The sequence below is a fragment of the Schistocerca serialis genome, chromosome 6 (assembly GCF_023864345.2).
Source record: "Schistocerca serialis cubense isolate TAMUIC-IGC-003099 chromosome 6, iqSchSeri2.2, whole genome shotgun sequence".
Classification (NCBI taxonomy): Eukaryota; Metazoa; Arthropoda; class Insecta; order Orthoptera; family Acrididae; genus Schistocerca; species Schistocerca serialis.
The window spans coordinates 201165800-201185642 of NC_064643.1; the positions used below are offsets into that span (position 1 = coordinate 201165800).

The 19843-nt window shown below is 41.7% G+C and overlaps 1 non-coding gene across 1 annotated transcript; it reads left to right on the forward strand.

Moving 5' to 3' along the window:
- The first annotated feature begins 9262 nt into the window (after positions 1-9262).
- On the forward strand, positions 9263-9337 carry Trnas-cga (transfer RNA serine (anticodon CGA)). Its single transcript has one exon. It is a non-coding gene; the product is annotated as a tRNA-Ser (tRNA).
- The last annotated feature ends 10506 nt before the right edge of the window (positions 9338-19843 follow it).

Sequence of the window (19843 nt, forward strand, 5' to 3'; positions counted from 1 at the left end):
GACTACATACACCACCTCCTCTTGTGTACCTGTATACGTGCGGTCATAAAGTGTACCAGGCATCGCGAGCGGCCCACGAAAGCTTCGCTTCAACGAAGGAGAAATACAGGGCATCAGGGAGACTTTTTATCACGGAGCGGCGGAATAATGAGCTGCAATCATCCGCCCCGGGACGGACGCCGGTCACGTCCGATCACAAAAGAGATAATTGGAGTTACGAGCGGTACGCGCTTTTGCTGTTAACTCAAACGCGAGCGATCCCTTTATTCACATAAAAGGGGGAAAAGTGTTCGGCAGAGTGCGGGCTGAAGCGTTTCACGCAGTATCTGTAGAATCAGTTTTTCGAAAGCTATTAGGGCATCGTTTTAATTAAAAGCTCGGGGCGGGCAGAGTGGTAGCCAGGTGCCGGCTGTGTGCTTTTATAGTAGCAGTACTGGCCTATTGTTCTGAACCTTCGTGATTTATACAAGTCTTAAATATTTCTTTCGACTGTAATTAAAAGTGGTACACGTTTTTGCCTGACAGCTTAATTAGAAACCGCTTCCTTTGGGTTATGACACTCCGAAAATTTTAATCTCATGTCGAGGGGAATTAGAGACGTTTCTCTCGGCGACCATGTGCGCCAAAGAGACAATAAAGGAAGGCCTCAATGTTGTTCATTTTATCACGTCGTGTCTGATTGCGAATGAGCTCACGATTTCCTGGTGTGCTCTTAACATCTTTCTCGATTGATCAACAAATGAGTCATCCACTGTGTATGACTAGGACAATGTTAACAATGGAGTAATGACTAGTAAAGTGCAAGCATTCTAAAACATGTCTGGAAAAAAATCTTGCGTCAAGACCGCAACTTTCATTTACTGATTACCAGTTTCGGCTCACTGACGAGACATCATCAGATCAGTCTAAAATATTGTTCAGTGTGTGACAATCATTATATATCGTCGTATTCTTAAAGATGCCGATCGACAGCAATAATGGTTGCATCGCCCATGGGTGGATGTAAGCAAGATATCACTTCTAATATTCATAACAGGAACACGGAAGTGTCTACGTGATACTGTCAGCCAACTGATAGTTTTATATCTACCATTGTTGTCTTCAAATCCTCCATTTTGAATTTAATTGATCGAGACGAACATATATCTTGTAGACTAAAACGTCTTAGACTAATAACTGACAGCTGTCACGGAGACACTTCCTGGTACCTACACTAAGTGATCAAAACTGTCCGGACACCTGTCTGAAAATGACTTACAAGCTCGTGGAGCCCTCCATAGGTAATGCTAGAATTCATTACGGTGTTGGCTCACCCTTAGTCTTGATGGCAGCTTTCACTCTCGCAGGCATACGTTCAATTAGGTGCAGGAAGGTTTCTTGGGGAATGACAGCCCATTCTTCACGGAATGCTGCAATGAGGAGAAGTATCGGTGTTGGTTCGTTAAGTTGGGCACGAAGTTGGAGTTCCAAAACATCCCAAACGTGTTTTGTAGGATTCAGGTCAGGAGTCTATGCAGGCCAGTCCATTACAGGGATGTTATTGTCGTGTAACCACTACGCCACAAGCCGTCCATTATGAACAGATGCTCGATCGTGTTGAAAGATGCAACCGCCATCCCTGAATTGCTCTTAAGCCGTTGGAAGCAAGAAGGTGCTTAAAACATCAATGTAGGCCTGCACTGTCATAGTGCCACGCTGAACAACAAGGGGTGCAAGCCTCCTCCAAACACGACCACACCATAACACTACCGCCTCCGAATTTTACTGTTGGCACTACACAAGCAGGCAGATTACGTTCACCGGGCATTCGTCATATCCACACCCTGCCATGGATCGTCTCATTGTGTATCGTGATTCGTCACTCCACAACGTTTTTCCACTGTTCAATCGTCCAATTTTTAGGCTCCTTACACCAAGCGTGGCGTCGTTTGGCATTTACCATTGCGTTGTGTGGTTTATGAGCAGCCACTCGACCATGAAATCCAAGTTTTCTCGCCTCCGGCCTATGTGTCATAGTACTTGCCGTGGATGCTGATGCTGTTTGGAAATCATGTGTGATGGTCTGGATAGATGTCTGCCTATTACACATTACGACCCTCTTCAACTGTCGGAGGTCGGTCTGTATCAGTCAACCGACGAGGTCGGCCTGTAGTATTTTGTGTTGTACGTGTCCCTTCACGTTTCCACGTCACTGTAACATCGGAAACAGTGGACCTGGGGATGTTCAGAAGTGTGGAAATGTCGCGTACAAGCGTATGGCACAAGTGACACCCCATCACCTGACCACGTTCGAAGTCCTTGAGTTCCGCGGAGCGCCCCACTCTGCTCTCTCACGATATCTAATAACTACAGAGGGCGCTGATATGGAGTACCTGGCAGTAGGTGGGAGCACAATACACGTAATATATATAAAAAAAAAAGTATGCTTTTCGGGGAGTCGGGATACTTTTGATCCCATAGTGTATCTATACCGTCCGCCTCATTTGATAGCAAATCTACCGAAGCTCTGTTCAATGTACTCTTTCAGTATCTGCTTTCAGTGTCACTTTATACTTATCCGCTCTCATCTCTGTGTTAACAGTGGAAATTTATCTTGCGCTCTTAATGTTGGCGCCTTTGCTTTTAATTTAATCCAAGTGGGTATCCACTTTTTTATATGCTGAATCAGTCTTTGCGGTGACCATTTGTTCCTAGATGTCTTCACATATTTCCTGCAGCCATCTCACCGTGGCTTCCCTACACTTTCAGTTTATTTCGTTGCAGACTGAGTTCTAGTGCTCTATTCCTCATCTTCTCTCAACATTTCTGCGCTTACTGGTGCCGTCGGTCAATTTAATTACATTTTCTGTTCTCTGTATTTGTTTGTCCAACTTTTGTGATTGTTCTTTCTAGAGATGTCCATTCCTCTTCAACTGAAGTGGCTGTTGTGGTATTATAACAGTATTCTTTTAGTTTTGAGGGTGCCCGGATACTTTTGATCACATAGTGTATTACGAATATTAAAAGCGATATGTTGTTTACATCTACTCATGGGCGATGCAACTATCATTGCTGTTGATCGGCGACTTAGCTCTAAGATTACGAGGATGTGTAATGATTGTCACACACTGATCAACATTATAAATGGATCTGAATATCACTCGTCAGTGAGCCGAAACCGGTAATCAATAATGTAAATTTGCGATTTTGACGTGGAATTTTTATCCTTACATGTGTATCTCCCCACTTACAATGACAAAGAATACAAGCAACCATTCTTCCATCTATTCATAGTAAAACATTTATAATCTTTCAGAAAATGAAAAGCTGAACTATAAAAAAAATAGATATTTTATTCGGATACTTAAAAGGGCCAATACAGTAATTGGTAACTTGAAGGCGCAAGATGTTTTAAAGGCACATCTTAGTCACATTTCTAAAGAAGGCATAGATAATTAGACAGATACAAATTAATGTATACGTAAGATCAGAAAATATTTACGCATACATGTTTACCAAATTAATAATTTCATATCAACTGTTAAATATCACCAGTAAGACATTTCGAAGACATTTTAGGGCCTACAGTTGTCTCAGCGAGAAGTTTACCCGTACGACCACTGACTTGCTGTGTTGAACGTACAGCGTGTACCAAAATTAATAGCGAACGCTGACATGGGTGAAAGTATACGATAAAAAAAAGCAGCAAGCTCCAGTAGACACGGGTCAGCGCGCGCACCATTTGAGAGATAATTGCAGATGTATGGTTACGGGCGACCAATGACGTGAGTATGAAATATTGTCCTAGCCAGTAAACGTGTATTTGAAATATTAATTACGCTACACTCTGAGTAGCACGTAAATGAAGTGACAGATGTGTTCAGGATTGTGTTGTATATTTCAGTTTCTTCGCATGATCTAGCATGTTATGCAATGTAACACCAAGAAATAGTAATGGCAATAGATTCGAAGGTTTCTGTGAGCCAAAACTGCGTAAGTATTTTGTTGCTACGCAAAGCTAATGTACCAATACTGGTAAATCCACTGGGTTTTCCTATCTGTAAAGCGACATTTAACCTTGCGTTGATGTTATTCCAGTAAAGAGAAATGAAGATCGATTTCCGCCAGTCGTCCTGATTCAAGTTTCCCACAGTCACTGAAAACTAATTTCGCGATTGATTCCTTCTTTCAACCTTGTATATCTCATCTAACGATTTGCCTCTAGTGATCTAGAGGTAGAAAGCACTTAAACATTTGTAATTCTTTTTCTCCTCCTCTTCATGAAGCAACGCAGCGGGGTGAAAATTATTTTTCGTAAGACGCACTCTTGATTCTCATTTCAAAAGTAGCAACCTATGTTTATCGTGTTCCTTGGGAACCGGGAAACTTATTAAAGCAGATTGTGAACCGTTTTGTGTTGATAGACATTCATTAAAAACGGGCGCGTGAGTGGTTTCCATCAGTCTCGCTCTGTTTTAGAAACACACACACACAGACACACACGCAGGAGAACAAACTGCTAAGAGGTCGTGATAGTTTGAGACAGGTGTTTGAGAAACGCCATGCTCCTACCACTCCAGAGCACTCCAGTACTGTATTCTAGATAACAGGTTATCTCTTACTCCAACTGCCTCCTGTTAAATTTTTACGAGTAACATTCAAAGCGTTCTGTTAGTGACAAAATAAAACAATGACATTCCAAGAAAACAGCAGCATGCGTTGGCTGTTGTAACTTATAGCCTACTCCTCCAAATATCCTGCACTAACCTTAAAGCATTTGCTATAGTGAGGAGCTCACGTTTGCCTGCTGCTGAAATCCAGACGGTGGTTTCAAGTGCCCAATCTGTTTTTTTTTTTTTTCGTCTTTTCTTGTTTATTTCATTTCCTCTGCGGGGTGCGGGGGGTGGGGGGGGGGGGGGGGTAGGATGGCCGGCGGCGGTAAGGAGTCAGGGAAGGGAGGGCTGGCAGCTGTGAAACTATCGCTCTCCATCCACAGGAGATCAATCACATGAACGGTAGAACAGTGGAACGTGACACAGTCACAGTGAAAGACACAGCGATCCAATGTTTAATAGTCATTTAATAATAGGTTTCGATCTATATGGTCATCATTAGATATGTCTGTCACGCTTAAATAATACTTAATTTTAAAAAAAAAAAAAAATCTTGGGGTCAAGATAGGCACCGTCAAAAGATGCATGACATGATAAAACTGTTCGATAAATAGACGCAAATGACTCATGGTGAAGATACTAATGGTGATTACACACAAATGTAAACAGTAAATTTTTGAGAAGCTAGACAGCAATAATTATAAACATGGATTACCACGTGTTAATTCAATTTCGACGAGGTAATAATAACGTCGACGGGTAATGTTAGGTAAGTGAACATCGCGATAATGTCATTGTCTTCATTGTTGTTGTACACACTGCTATTGTTGGTACTTCGTGTGCTTTTCCTGTGCATAACGTGTCGGAAAGTTCAGATGATGATATAAAAGGCAGCATAAATGGTCACAATGTCGCAACTAGTCTTAGATAGTCTTAACTAGTTTTAACTCTTCAGCTTCACTGCACCAATTGGATTTTTCGAAATTTTCGTCTTTCTGCCAAATTTCCTTCTCTCGTCTCCTACAATCATCGTAGATATATCTTACAGAGTCGTACATCCCGGTACAAACAGCTTCATCGCGTTCTAACTAATACTCAGTCCTAGAAGGGATCACATCTACACATTCTCTAGTCGCACACTGACATATTCACACTCTTTTCCGATTATATTTTATATGTTTCGTGATATCTGTCGATATTGTAAGATTTAATGAAATCCACCTAGCTTTTCGTCTACAAGTCAGGGTTTCTCTCCTGTTCGTTCCCTTCTATTCCTGACCAATAACTGGATTCACGTTCTTTTTCTACGCCACCCCCTTCCCATCCTCTCTCTGACCACTCAACTGGGTACAATTATTTTATTTATTTATTTATTTTATTTATTTACTGATGTTTACAAATGACCTGTCACCTTGTTACTAAGACAGGTCGTACTTTCACAGTACGAAAATGTACATGTACAGAATGTGAAACGTGTTTGTTGTATATTACTTTTAATAAGGATTAATAATAATGCAGCTTTAAATACTTACAGGCTTAAAAGTAATTAAGAAACGAAAATCTTAAAATTAACAATTCACGAATTAAGACAAGAATTTATGAAGACAGAGAAGAAGTTATGACATATTTTAACTCTAATACATATTATAAATTGGGAAAATGTTTTCTAAAATAAACAAGATTCTGAATTTAAGATGGATCAATAAAAGATATAAACATTTGTGAAATTAACATAATTTGTAAAATCGAAATATAAACCATAACCACATTTTAGGAAGAATAAAAACAGAAGCTAGGAAAGATGGTAGTGGAAGAATGTCCCTTCACCAAGTGTGTATGGCGGTGAGTGTCTTGGAATTTTTCATCAAGCCACAGACCGCTAACCACAGCTCTTCATCTAAATCTAACATCTACTCCAGATTTCCTAATAACTAAACACTAACCGCTAATAATTGCCTTTACAATTTGTAGTGTGTTCTTCTTCTGCTTTTTTATTTTTATGCTTTAGGCTGTTGTTTTCTTATTTAGGACATTTCTTCACATTCTCATTTACGGTCGTGTCGAGATCATATCATCATCTGATACCATGTTGGAATCAGTGCTGTTTTCCACCCTGTGGATTCCTTCCTGTTTTTGCATAAAGGCTCGTTGTCTGGTTCGAACATACTTCCTATAGGTCACTTTTGATACATCAGTGGTCAGTGAGTGTGTTTACCATGGTCCACTGGTGTTCATGTCTGAGCATTGCGTCTATGGTGACTTGAATATTGCTTAGGTTTAAGTGGAATGTGTGTCTGATGTTGGTATATTGTCCGATGTATTCTGAAAAGCCTTATTCTCCACATTTGTACGTTATTGTCTGCCTCATACTCACGCGGTTTATTTGGGGACACCAGAAAGCTGCTGAAGATGACACTAACTGAGCGAGCAACACTCAGAGTACTGGAAGAAGAAGTCCGAAGAGAAAATGACTCGGCCTAAACACCCAGAGGATTTTACTTGTTACGCGCAGTGTTCATTCACCATATTATCTTGTTCCAGTAATGGTTCGTACCCTATGGTACTACGACAATAGCGTAGAGCATTGGGCATTGATACCACACTATAATGCAACAATTACCAGATACACTGTAAATTATTTCAGCTCGTTCAGCCAGAGAACGCAGGAGGGTCGAATGTGTAAATTATGCCTATGTGTTCGAAGCACCAAATCGGTCTTCTAAACATGGAAATTTATTAACCACTTGTCGAGTAGAGAATACCGAATTAAGAAAATAATCCCAACAAATATAGCTCCAAAAACCGATGGTTTCCCTGATACGACGTATTACGAGTGTTTACAAGAACGCATAATATAGTCTCCGAGGAACGAAATTGAAAGTACGCTCTTTAGGGAAAGACTGGAACACCAAGTTTCGCCAACAAAATTTATGTTGACCAAACTTTCTGTAGTAAAAACATACTTAAGTAGGAACTTTTTGATGAACTGTAGCGCCCTGGGTATTTGGATGCAGAAAAAATTGTAATGATCACATTTGTAGAGAATTTTATGCTCACTTTGAAAGGAAGTAGACGTCAGAGCGCTAGGGGCAGAAGGAACAGAGATTTAAAAAAAAGAAAAATGCGAAATTTTCAAAGCTTTTAGCTTAAGAAAGTTCAGCCAACATTAATTTCGTTGGAAAAACTTGATTTTCCAATCTTTCCAGCCATACGAACGAGTTAAAAAGGTAAAATCCTTTACTACACGTTTTGATAAGTATACGGGGTTCAGTTTGAGTGCGTTGCTGCAGCGTATATGAAACTTAGGGCGACTCCAGCGCGGATATATAAGCACCGACATGTAACAAGGGATCAGTGTGGCATTCATGTCTTTCCGACGTTCGTGTGGTAAATACGGAAACGTGAACTAAGGCGACGTTACTACCAAATGCATTCAAACATAACCAACGTCCTGTTATCCATTTCTTGGCTGCCGGAGGACAAACACCAGAAGAAATCCACCGGAAAATTAAGAATGCGTATGGAACAGCATGTCTGGTTGTTGATGCTTCAGGATAACACACATTCCCATACCGCAAATGTAACGCCTAAGTTACGCCAACTCTGGTGGCAGACATTTGAGCACCTGCCCTATAATCCTGATGTCACCCCATGCGATTGTCACGTCTTCGGTTACTTAATAATGACCTTGAACGGTCGACGATTTCTGTCGGACGAGGATGTGCAGCAAACAGTTACGGACTTATTCGCGCAGCAGGAAGCAGTGTGCTACCAAAACGGGTATCTTCAATCTGCTGCGTGGATGGGATGATTGCTTCAATGCACATGTCGATTTTGCCCATTTGGCATACCGATTTAGGACCGTACTGCCTTCGGACGGAAACTTTTTTATCGTCCCTTATATACGTACTGTTTGACTGGACTACTTGAGCAGAGACACATTAGAACAAGTGTTCCACGTTTCGTGTGAAGGCAGACTTCAGAACGTCTCCTCACTGTTACCCATACACATTCAAAACTCTCAGTTGTGTTCCAAAAGCATTGACAGTCATCCACAATGCGTTCCCGAAGTTCATCGGTCGACACTACCAACAGGGCTGGAATACATTGAAGCTCTTAAATATCCCCACACACAAAAAAACGGAAAAATTCAAGTCATCAGACCTGGAAGGCCATGGTATAAGTGAGTCACTAGTGATACACTTCTCGTCAAAGATTCGTTCTGCGTATTCCCGGTACAGCCACACGAAAGTGTGCCAGTTTACCACCATGCGTATAGTACATACACATCTTTCGCCATAAGGAATATCATCCAGAACGTAGCATTAGATATTAACAGTGATGGAACACTGGAATGACTATACTTGTACCTACGTCATATCAGGGAAACCATTGGTTTCCGGACCTGTGTTTATTAGCCTTATTTGCTTATTACATTGTGCTCTACTCGCCCATTTCGTTTGTACCTATACTTATCAAACAACCTGTGTATAGAATGAGATTTTCACTCTGCAGCGGAGTGTGCGCTGATATGAAACCCCCTGACAGATTAAAACTGTGTGCCCGACCGAGACTCGAACTCGGGACCTTTGCCTTTCGCGGGCAAGTGCTTGGATGGTAGGAGACGAGGTACTGGCAGAAGTAAAGCTGTGAGTACCGGGCGTGAGTCGTGCTTCGGTAGCTCAGTTGGTAGAGCATTTGCCCGCGAAAGGCAAAGGTCCCGAGTTCGAGTCTCGGTCGGGCACACAGTTTTAATCTGTCAGGAAGTTTCAACCTGTGTATAATTCAATCCTGTAGGTTACCTAAGAGGCCCATGAAATAAGGCACGTCGACAACATGTGCACTATGTACAGTCACAATGTTGTGATGCGTGGCTTAGATAGATACAAAGAATAATGTTTGGTAATTACTGCTTGTGGAGACCCTCTGCCTATTGGTCCATGTGAGGTGTGACCATCAGTATACTCATACATGACATCGTCACAACTATCATCATTATCACCAACCTACTGTCATTCACTGCTCGTTAAAAGTCTTTCCGTGCATAGCGGTAATCTGCGTGCCTCCCTGTCGCCCCTGCATGTGTTCCAATGCTATCCACCCACTTCCTACGAGGCTCGGTCGGGTTCTTAGCTCTGGGATTTAGGTAGCAAAGAATGTTTTGGTCTACTTACCACCCACTCGCATGGCTCCTGACCATCCCATTTAGTTTCAGCTACAGTTATAATTACACAAGAGAAGCACCGTCCTGGTCACTACTTCTGTTATTAGTGGTTACTGGTTTCTATCTGTCTAGCACATCATCTTCAGAAATGGCGCCTAACGATATAGTTTTTCACCACTGGTAAGAACGACGTAAGGCTCAAGAAGTAAAAGAAATAGTGAACCAGACGGTGTTTGTTCGCTGACTGCAAGAGCTGACGTCTCTGTTGCTGAGATACAATGACAATTATGAGTAGTCATTAAGTTTACCACTCCTGTCTGATCTCTGGTTCTTTTATTTCTTTTCCTTTCCCTTCTCGTAATTCCTAACATGCATCTCTCCATTTGACGCTTTGCAGCTGTCACTTTTCTAATTGATAATTAGTATTCGTAGTTTTATGTTCCGTCTGCGCAACTAATTGAGGGTACTTTGTTTATTGCCATTCGGGTTTCGCTTCTTTTATTTGTGAAACATCTTCAGTGGCGATTTACAGCGCTGTTAGCTCATGCGTGTGGTTCTGGAGATGTGTTCAATAGTCTCAATGCTCCAGTCGACCTACTTCCGACGTTCTTACACCCACATTTGCTTCAACACATCGCATACATCACTTGTATTTTTCGTTTTGTGTTCAACATAGTAGCACTGGCACAAAATAAGTTTACTAGTATCAAGCATAGGTATTAATTTAGGGAAGAAATTCTGAGAATGTGCGTTTGATGCACACCACTTTATGGTGACAGGTATGAACTGTGGGGAAACCGGAATAGAAGACAACAGAAGCATTTGAGATGTGATGCTACAGATCAATGTTGAAAATTAGGTGGACTGATAAAGTAAGTGATGAGTAGGTTCTCCGTAGAATCGGCGAGTGAAGGAATATGTGAAAAACACTGACAAGAAGAAGGGACAGGATTATAGGACATCTGTTAAGATATCAGGAAATATCTTTCATGGTACTAGAGAGACTGTAGACGAAAACGGAGACTGGAATACATTCAGCAAATAACTGAGGACGTAGTTTATTCTGAGATGAAGAGGTTGGCACAGGAGAGGAATTCATGGTGGGCCAGTCCGAGGGCCATGGCTTAGAAGGTATCTGATTAAAATTATCGAGACATGAATATAGGGTGTGTCCATCCTTCACCTTGGTGACACTTCTACTGAGATGTCTGAATATCTTTGGAGGAATGGTAGTGCGTTCATCCTCAAGAGTCGAAACCAGACCAGATACTGATATTGGACGCTGGTGTCTGGAGAGATGTAAAGTGTGATCGTATCCTTCCGCATTTAGCGTTTTCTTAAACGCAGTAGCGGAACGACGCCCTAACCACGAAAAACACTGCCATACCTTAACATTACCTCCTCCGTTAATCGTAGGTGGCACTTCTCATAATGGCATTCACCAAACCCTAACTCCTCCATTGGATTGCTACTGGGTATAGCGTGATTATCACTCTAAATTCCGCGCTTTCAGTCATCCCCCGTCCAGTGACGCTGCCCTTCACCCCATGTGAAGTGTCGTATAGCTCTACCTACACAAATGTGTGGAGTATGAGGTCCTGCTCGATCACTGTACCCCATTCTTTTCAACTTCCTACACAGAGTCACTGTGCTAGCTGTTCTACTGGCAGCACTTTGGAACGCACGGGTGATATCTGTGTGGTGAACGTATGGCTTTGTTCATCTGATTGTTTGTCCACAGCACTCTACTTTTACCTTACCTTCAGGATTGCAATGCACCATTCCATCGTTCCCGAAATATATCTAGCTCACTCTTCGAGCACGAGAGTGCTTATCACCGTACCTCTATCCTCTTGAGTAAATCAAGGATGAGATGGAGCGAGATGTGTACGCCTTGGATCCCCGGTACGGCCGTTTTCCTTGAGTTATCGATGTCCTGATCATTACTCGGAAGGACTCCTTGTCGTTTCGTTATCTGATGGATTCTGTGACATGAAACATCCCCACCATGAGGGCATCAAGCACCAGACTCTACATTCTTGTCCTGTTCCTCATCCGTAATTAAATAGCTCCTACTAGGTAGGAATCTCTGTTCCATTTTTCTCATTAGTGTAAAAATATCTTTATGTGTCACACTTAGGCACTGTTGTGCAACTTTGTAAGCAATAAGAGGCGCAGCCACAATAGCAGTAACAACTAACAACCAGTAGACTTTACTTTCTTATCCTGTTCCTCCTTCACTTTCTCATTTACATCTGTATCAAAGGAATATTCGACTTAGTTTAAGTTGCATGGCTGGTTCACATGGCTCTGAGCACTATGGGACTTAACATCTGAGGTCATCAGTCCCCTAGAACTTAGAACTACTTAAACCTAACTAACCTAAGGACATCACACACATCCATGCCCGAGGCAGGTTTCGAACCTGTGACCGTAGCGGTCGCGCGGTTCCAGACTGAAGCGCCTAGAACCGCTCGGCCACAGTGGCCGGCGTTTACGTTGCGCTGATGCCTAGTCTGACTAAGAAACTGATGCTTTAAGTATTCTTTATTTTGTACACAACCACATTGAACCCGAGCAAAACGATCTAGAGATTTGACATTGTGCATTAAAATATTAAAATAACACTGTGTCGACATTATAATAACATGCTTTTTAGGCTCTAAAGATACTTTAATCTGTAGTGCTCTGGGGCCTGCAGGATTTCTTCCGATATACAGCGTACAGTACTCGCACTTACTAGCAGTAGGTATAGAATATTCACTGTTCCTACTGGTATATCAGCAGACATGATTTGTTTCGCTGTACACTGTCTAGCCAGCGTTGTGGATAGCAGGAGTCCACATTCTTTGTAGCTATTACTATGGGTCCTGCTTTTTTCAAATTTAACTGTATGTTGTATCCTTGAAACTTATTTGTATCCATTTGTATCACATTTTATATTTATGTGTAGTATAAGTAAGTATGTAACACACTCATAATTTAATAGCTTGACATTGCTAAAAACATAGTATTGATTTTTTTTTGTATCTACATGACGGACTCATGTAGCGACAGCAAAATATTTTTAAAAAGATTAGAAATTACAGTATTTAATATCTAGAAATTCAGCTATCGAGTTCTAGAGACAAAATCTTAAACATGGCTGCGAATCAGCAACTTATAAATCTGAAGAGGTTGAAAAAATCAGCCAGAAATATCGAAACCTAGGTCAAGGCTAATAAACCCTTGTTTTGCAACTGGTTGGCTGATTTTTCTAATCTCTTCGAATTTTAGTGTTTCTTTGTTTTTTGTTTTTGTGTTTTTTCGACTCTTAGTGGATAGCATGCTGATGAAGGTGAACCTCTCCTGAACCACTTAATCAATACGGCCGGAATGTCGATCCATTACTGTAAAGCGACAAATGAGATGGACAAAGTGCAGCTAGCGTCTTCTGAGAGTTAGAGCATTACGGGGGAGGGAAAGAACTGCCCATGTAACAATATGGTGTTGGGCGACAGGCTGAAGCTTGCTTTCAGAATCAAACCCTCGCGGTCCTTGTGAAAAGGCGTTCTGTTGCTGCATGAGAAAGAACGCCCTCTGTACCGATGCATTCAGTATTCACACGCTTGAGAAACTGGCTTCACAGAGGACGGAGCTTTCTGTATGTAGGCCCGATCTCGCTCCTTCTGATTACCATATCTTTGGTCCAGCTAAAGATGGCTGTAGAGGCCAGTGATTTACTTCTAAGCGAGACCTGAAAGGGGCAACGCATCGGTAGTTCTCTGCTCAGTAGGTTTCTTTTCTGATATCGTAAAGCATGTGCGGCGCTGGACCTGATGCGTCAGAAAAAAAATCACCCTATGTAGTGTAACCTCCCCACAAAAATTTAAATAAGAAATGACAATATTATTTAAGAATGCTAATGGACATTGCGCTAAGTGTAACCTCTCCACTGAAATTTTAAAGACAGAAATAATAAATGAATGGGAGCCAAACGTAACCTCCCTAGCAATTAAATCTACTGACAATGAAAAAAGAGAATCGTAATCTGACCCAAGTATAAGTTCCACACGAAAATAATGAAAGTCAATTCAGTGATAAGAAAATCTCAGTGATAATGATAATTCAATTAACCCGAAATATCGGTCTTTGGCCCTGTGCAAAAATCAGAATTAAATTCTTACCTCATTGTAACTGCTAGTCAAATTTCTGCTCTTATTCTTGCGCACGGCTTGAAGGAACTGCATTGCAAATAATAATATTCTTTTTTTTTTTTTTTGTAATTTAACTAAAACTTTTCTTTAAGGGAAGTGGAACGAAATCGTTAATTCAATTAAATAAAAATTTTTTTTTGTAAAATTGCTTTTGAAATCAAAATTATTATTGGGGCACTTGTTGGAAATTAATTACAATAAATAAACTTTACATTATCTGATGATTACCTTAATTAACAATATACCTCATTCAGCACCTTGACCAGTATTGCCGACAGACTACATCACACAACCGCACTGGGCTGCTACTACCGACAGAGTGCACTGGCCTACTGCAACTCGCGTACTGCTCTACATGACGACTACTAGCGTACTGCTCGCAACACTCGCGCGGTCAAGCGCAGACTAACTACGATTATAGGCTCTCTGGTCAAAGATTTTAACGTGCCTCACCATCGCTGCTACGTTACATACGTGTTTCAGTAGAAAGACAAGTAAAGATACTACCCATCTTCCATTACGATAAACTAATACTATGATGTATCCTGTCGTTGCACAGGAACGCGACTATGCTTTAATCTTAATGTTATGGATATTCTGGACATATGGCTGTTTAATGTAACGCTCTACCACTTGTAAAAGTATGACTGCTGCAGAGAAATTAACCAAGACAGTGGATCAGTAATAGATGAGGCATCAGAATACATCTCCTACAGGCTGTCATTATTGCACCAGACGTTAACTGCTGGTAAAAGACGATAACTCTTCAAGGACTGTGGTCTGTGGCAACGGGATTATAACATGTGCATAATGAGGAGTTACAATATTAATGATTCATTTGTCACTGTCATCGGCGATCAGTTGGTGCTTAGGAAGCCTGTTGAACGTCTTTACCCATTTCAACGCAGTCGCACTATGCGCCTGCGGGAAGCTGGATGATGTATTATACACGGATTGCTGAGTTTTTTTGGCACAATGCATCGGTGGTGTGTCGCTGCAGTGATGAGTGAAGTTCTGTCTGTATGGATTAAGTGATAGATGTACACATATATGAGGGTCACTCCAAAAGAAATACACACTATATTTTTAAAATTCTTCTTTTATTCTACATGTTTGAAAGTTTTACAGTGTGTAGATACATCCTTTAGGATCGATACTTTCTTTTCTCCACATAATTTCCATCCCTCTCAACTGCCTTACGCCACCTTGGAACCAGCGCCTGTATACCCGCACGGTAAAATTCTGGACCAATCCGTTGGAGCCACTGTTTGGTAGCGTGCACAAGGGAGTCATCATCTTCAAACCTTGTTCCACGAGGAGAGTTTTTCAGTTTTCCAAAGAGATGACAGTCACATGGAGCCAGGTCAGGACTGTAAGGCGGGTGTTTCAGTGTTGTCCATCTGAGTTTTGTGATCGCTTCCATGGTTTTTTGGCTGACATGTGGCCGTGCATTGTCGTGCAACAACAAAACATCCTGCTTTTGCCGATTTGGACGAACACGACTCAGTCGAGCTTGAAGTTTCTTCAGTGTCGTCACATATGCATCAGAACTTATGGTGGTTCCATGCATGATGTCCACAAGCAAGAGTCCTTCGGAATCGAAAAACACTGTAGCCATAACTTTTCCAGCAGAAGTTGTGGTTTTCAATTTTTTTTTCTTGGGTGAATTTGCATGATGCCATTCCATCGATTGCCTCTTCGTCTCTGGTGAAAAATGATGGACCCATGTTTTATCACCTGTCACAATTCTTCAGATAAATTCATCTCCACCATTCTCGTACTGTTCCAAAAGTTCGCTGCATACCGGTTGTATTGTTTCTTTGTGAGCCACTGTGAACACCCTGGGAACCCACCTGGCACAAACCTTTTTTAACGCTACACTTTCAGTATTCTGCAAATACTTCCTTCCTCTATCCCAACGTAGCGTGACAATTCGTTCACTGTGATGCGTCTGTCAGCAGTCACCAATTCGCTAACTCTCTGCACATTGTCTGGAGTATGTGCAGTACGAGGCCTGCCGCTGCGAGGACAATCCTCAATATTGCCGTGCCCGCTTTCATCACGTAACCTGCTTGCCCACCGACTAACGGTACTGCGATCAAAGCAGCATCTCCATACACCTTTTTCAACCTCTTGTGGATGTTTCCCACGGTCTCGTTTTCACAGCACAGAATTTTATGACAGCACGTTGCTTCTGACGAACGTCAAGTGTAGGAGCCATCTTGAAGACATGCTGTGATGGCGCCACTCACGGGAACAAGTTGAACTAAGTTTGAAAACAAGTGGGAAGGATGTATCTACACACTGTAAAACTTTCACACATGCAGAATGAAAACTGTATTTTTACAAAAATAGTGTACATTTCTTTTGGAGTGACCCTCGTATGATGGAGACTTCATGGGCTCCCTTTTCCAGTGTACACTCGCCCACGTTACACAGGTCCCCTCCCAGCATTCATAGTGTGGGGAGCCGTCAGCTACAACTCAAGATCACATTTGATTCTTTTGCAGCTTAAACTAAAAAGTGGCCGCTATATTCCACAGGCTGTTATCCACGAGCCCATGGCATTTCTTCGACAGAAAAGTGGTATGAATTTTCAGCAGGACAATGCACATCTACATTCGGCTACTGCAGCACGTCATGCTCTTCGTGATGTACAAAACCTCCCTTACTAGCAAGGTAACCAGATTTCTGGCCAGTTGAAAGTGAATGAGACATGATGAAACGGGAACTTCACCGTTCTCCAGAGCCTGCAGGGACCATTCCGAATTGCGGCATAAGGCGCAGAGGAGAGTAAACTGTACGACTGTTTAGGTACTCTTTGTTGTGATGTGTGTGTTTCATTTGCTATGATTTTTTTGTCATACCCTCCTGCAATGAAGAACTACCTATCACCTCCCTTGCCAGTAAAGTGACCTTGTCCTTGATGGTGTTGCAGTATACAATTTACGAGAGCGTGCAGAAAAGCAATGGCTCTGAATTTTTTATTCTGGTGTTAAATGTTATGCATGTTAGTCGGTTCACTTTCCCGCTTCGGTGAAGCAAGTTACAACCCTCTGTCGCTAGACTGTGGAGTGTAACATGGTGGCGTGTGATGTCAGCGAGTGAAAAACAGTGTGCTGTAATCGAGTTTCTAGGCGCAGAAGCGTTCGTCCACATATGGGACACTCTCTGCTTCAGCATCACAATGCCGGACCACACGCGAGCCCTGTGACATCTGCAACAATCCGACGCCTTGGGTTCACTGTCATCGATCATCGCCCGATTTGACCCCATCACATTTCCATCTGTTTCCAAAACGTAAAGGACTCTTTCGAGCACTCCACTTGATAGTGGTGAATCGATGCAAGCAGGCGTGAGGTTGTGGTTACCTGAACAAAGTCAAACATTCTACAGAGACGGTAACAGTAAACTTGTCTGCCGTTCGGAGCAATGCGTTAGTCGGCAGGACGTTTATGTTGAGAAACAAATATGTAGACACGAAGAATAAGGATGTAGCATGTTACTGAAGTCTTTTTTTATATCTTTGAGAGACATAAAGAGTCCATACCATAAACTCCTCTCCAGACTCTAGTGTGTAATAAAAATTAAAATGTATTCTAACAATAGAATTAATTTGCACCTCCTCCATAAAATTCAGTACATGAAAATCCAGCCGGCCGAAGTGGCCGCGCGGTTCTGGCGCTGCAGTCTGGAACCGCGAGACCGCTACGGTCGCAGGTTCGAATCCTGCCTCGGGCATGGATGCGTGTGATGTCCTTAGGTTAGTTAGGTTTAACTAGTTCTAAGTTCTAGGGGACTAATGACCTCAGCAGTTGAGTCCCATAGTGCTCAGAGCCATGAAAATCCAGAGCACTTTCTTCTTTAGATATCTGAATAACAAAATATGTCAAATTACATGAAGCCTACAAGCTATATCAAAGAGTAAAGATTTTGATCCCAAATAAGATATCAAACGTAACCAATAATTCTGAGGGGAATGTGAAGCCTACTAGCATCCGAATTTTTGTTCAAAATGTTCAAATGTGTGTGAAATCTTATGAGACTTAACTGCTAAGGTCATCAGTCCCTAAGCTTACACACTACTTAACCTAAATTATCCTAAGGACAAACACACACACCCATGCCCGAGGGAGGACTCGAACCTCCGCCGGGATCAGCCGCACAGTCCATGACTGCAGCGCCTTAGACCGCTCGGCTAATCCTGCGCCCGAATTTTTGGATCTTTACGTAAGGGAAGAGGGAAATGTCTTACGTACTGGTTGTGTTGGAGTAAATTGTTGCTATTGTATCGTTCGAGTGCAGCCACTGCAAACATGGTGATCGAAGCTTAGAAAAGAATTACTGTTTCACGTTACATAACCCGTGATGGCTCTTGTCGTTTAACGAAACAGTTCACAAGAAATCTGTTTAAACAATTTACCTTTTAGACTTCAGTAGTATAACATCCCTCTTAGGACTGTCTGTTTCTTGAATATGAACTGCAAGGAAAGAACTACATTTTCCACTCTTACAAATCTCGCTTACGTAACATTTTATCTGTTGGCTTCAATGGTTAGCTGGTTTTGATTAGTACATCCAGTCCAGACAAATACATTGTTAATCTTTGTTGATGTATTATGGACAGTGGGACAAAAGGCTGGCATATATTTCTTGATGCAATAATTTACCAACAGCCGTATGCATTGTAGAAGTTTATTTTATGAGCTTCTTATGTGCTACCAGTTTCGGCATTACACTGATGCCATCTTCTGGCCCCACACGTCATAGAGGTAAAATTGCTGGGGCGGTTTGCAAACTGTGTCGCCTGGCCACCAAGAGCTGTTGCATATCGATCCAGTTATATGGCTCCTTCCGTGTAAACCGATTTTACGACTATGACGTGTGGGGCCTGAAGATGGCATCAACGTAATGTCGAAACTGGTAGCATATAAGAAGCTCATAAAATAAACTTCTACAATACATACGGCTGTTGGTAATTTATTGCATCAAGAAATACATTGCTATTTACGTTTGGTTGGAGGTGTCTACTGAATAATTAAGTAACCCCTTTCCCCCTAAATCCGGAATCTGTAAAGAACTGGTCTCTCTTTCAGACATGGTACACATGATATTTTCTCTTATTGATCTATAGTTTCTGTGATTTATGAACCAGTTCCTCTGACAGCGTAACATACTTGAAACTCTGTCAATGTAGTTTTACCATTGTCAACTCACCAGTCGAATGGCGGCTCAGTAGCCCATTCGTAGTATTTATGCAGTCATTTTCTAGCACTTACATTAAACTGCTGGCCTGCCAAACTGCTTATCTCTTTTTAACTATGTGGTTACTGCTTAGGCCGAGGTAACCTCGGTAACAATGGATCACTCCATACTTCACCTGGGGCCAGACCAGTACTTAGATGGGGTAATTTATTCATAAGATACGCAAAATCACTAACCTAATGAATCCATAAGGTATGCCTTTTTGCACACTACGTATGACAAAGTCTCCTTACCTCGCTTATAATTTTCTTTCCAAAGGCTTTCTTTGAGGATGGAATCTAGAGACCATTATATGTATTATTTTATTTTCCACTAAAAGTTATTTAATTTCTTGTGAATTGACTTCCTTTATCTGACAGGAGACATAGTGACTTAAGTAAATTTGACAAAGTAACTCGTTTTCCAAAGACCGAATCACACCTTTTGCAACAGTTATGCTTGAAAGATGTAACCATACCAATTTACTCCAACACAAACAACAGACTACCTTCATAACCAAATGGCTTGCCTTACTGCTTTCAATGCGGAAGATTTTTCATGACGTAGATAAATCCACTCGTACACTGTGAGGCCAGATGAGGAGCTGGTTGAATAAAGAAGCAAACCTCATCAGGATTCATCTACTT